The following is a 2,472-nucleotide window of genomic DNA, read 5'->3' on the forward strand; positions in this document are numbered from 1 at the left end:
CAGGTTACACCAAGAAACAACACCCTCCTTTGATACAACTCAGCACTTACAAGCTTTCAACATTTACTGCAGAGTAACTAACCTTGTGTCACAGAGCCTTTATCAGATTCTTAAATCGCTCTTTTTGGTTTTAAAGCCTTTTCCCAGAACCCCATGGTGGCTGAACCCCAGAAGCCAGGTGGCTGCCACCTGGAGGGGCAGAGGGACACAGAGCAGCACTGCGCTGGGCCGTGTGGTGGGCAGTACCCATTGCCTTGCAGACAGCCCAGGGGAGCTTCCTTTGTTCTGGCACTGAAGAAAGTACAAAAATCCTGATGTACACAAATATCCCTCAATCAGGCCTCTGCTGTTCTACTCACTTAGCAAACACCTTAACTAATACACCTGCATCTTAAATACCCATCAAATATTTCACAGAATCACAGAATTTTCAAGACTGGAAGAGACCTATAAGATCATCTAGTCCAGCCGATGTTCTAACTGTTCAACTAGATCATGGCAGCAAGTGCCACATCCAGTCTTTTTTTAAATTCTTCAAGGGATGATGCCTCCACCACCTCACTGGGTAAATGATTCCAGTTTCTGACCACTCTTTCTGTGAAGTATTTCCTTCTTACTTCTAACTTACATCTACCGTGACGCAACTTGAGACTGTGTCCTCTGTTCTATCCGTTGTCGCCCGGAGAAAGAGGCCGACCCCCAGCTCACTACAGCCACCCTTCAGGAAGTTGTAGAGAGTGATGAGGTCACCCCTGAGTCTCCTTTTCTCCAGGCTGAACAACCCCAGCTCCCTCAGTCGCTCTTCATATGGCTTGTGTTCCAAGCCCTTTATTAGTTTCGTTGCTCTCCTCTGGACACGCTCAAGTAACTCGACGTCCCTCCTAAAGTGAGGGGCCCAGAACTGGATGCAATACTCTAAGTTCACACACATCTGTTTCTCTGTACAGCTTTGGTATACAGAAGGTACATGATCAGGAAGAAGAGCAAAGATTACTACTGGAATTAATTTTTAAGCTGCCACCAGCATCCTTCTAGCTAATTTTTCCTAAGTTCCAAATAGAAGCTGCCCAGTTAACACTCAGGCTCAGGAGTCTCCAGTTTGTCCACGGGCTCCTTCTGGCACAGAACCCACACTTCAGGCAGAGGACAGTTAGACTGTCATGCTCAGTATGATGTAAGACTGCTCAGCCAGCAATTTTTTTGAGTGTGTGATTTTTGGAGCACATGCATTGTCAGTGCTTATAAGAAGCTTTAAGAAATGGATATACCATTAATATTTAAAGTCAGTTCAGAAGTGTTTCTAGAAATACCACATTTCTTCTCAGGCACATGACTGTAACCTCAGTGCTGCCTTAGTGCTTTTTACTCCTTACTTGAACAGCTCATGAATGGCAGATTGACTGGAAACCCAAAATCACCAGGACAGTAACTGTTACTGATGCCTCACTAACACATGGTGCCAGACCTCTTCACAAGAAATTACCCTTGAAAAACAACCTGTTCCTGATGCTTTATGAGGCTGATAAAAACAGACACATTGGTGCAGGTCTCACCTCTTGGCTTTGCATGGTTAATAACTGTGACACTCTGTGAAGTAAATACTTACTTTAGCCTCCATTTTAACAACAAGGAATGGTGTGGCTCAGTGTCATCAGTAACTCAACAGCACAGAGTCCTTTTCAGTTTGGGGAGTTTGTTGTTTATATCCCCATTGCTCTTCTAGCAGGGACCAGAAGAGCTGTCACCAACCAGGGCATCCCCTGTTTATATGACAAAGTTAATGAGGGGATTAGTGAACCAAGGGGACCAAGTGGGGTGTTGTTATTATATTGTTGATATCATATTTCTAGAGCCCCATACCTTCTGGGTGGTTTTCTCACACACAGCCCTTCACAGCAATGTTGTCCCTGCTTCTTCATCAGGGCTCCTCCAAGGGTCTCCCTGACTGGCCAGCCCACCCCCTTTTATCCCAGTTATCTTCATTAGCCACAGCTGCAGCCCATTTAGAACAATTAGGACTGGGGCAAGGCCACTTGTACAATACATAATACATATATTTTGCTAGGACTCCTATTACAGTGGGGCACAGTCTGAGGGTTTAGCTTGTTTAGAACACATCAACAATTGGCTGAAGCTCTGGGTTTGCCTCTTCTACAGGGTACAGCACGATCTTTAAAAACTATTATACAGCAGCAAAACCTCCATGCTGCTACCCTCTTCTCCTTGCAACAGGCCTTCTTAAAAAGGCTCTGCCTGACCCCAACCCCAGAAAAGATGGTTTTGTGTGTCAGACAAGTTTCCTGCAGTTGGGCATTAATGTAACCCACAGCAAGGTGTTGTATGTGCAGAAGGTGCTGGGAGAGAAAATGAGGGATTTCATGAGATCTGAGGAATAAGAACACTGCTTAAATCCAGTTCTCCTTGGTGCACTTGCATATAACAATCTCTTGGTACTTGTATCTTCTTTTAAAA

This window comes from Melospiza georgiana, chromosome 9 (assembly GCF_028018845.1).
Source record: "Melospiza georgiana isolate bMelGeo1 chromosome 9, bMelGeo1.pri, whole genome shotgun sequence".
Taxonomy (NCBI): domain Eukaryota; kingdom Metazoa; phylum Chordata; class Aves; order Passeriformes; family Passerellidae; genus Melospiza; species Melospiza georgiana.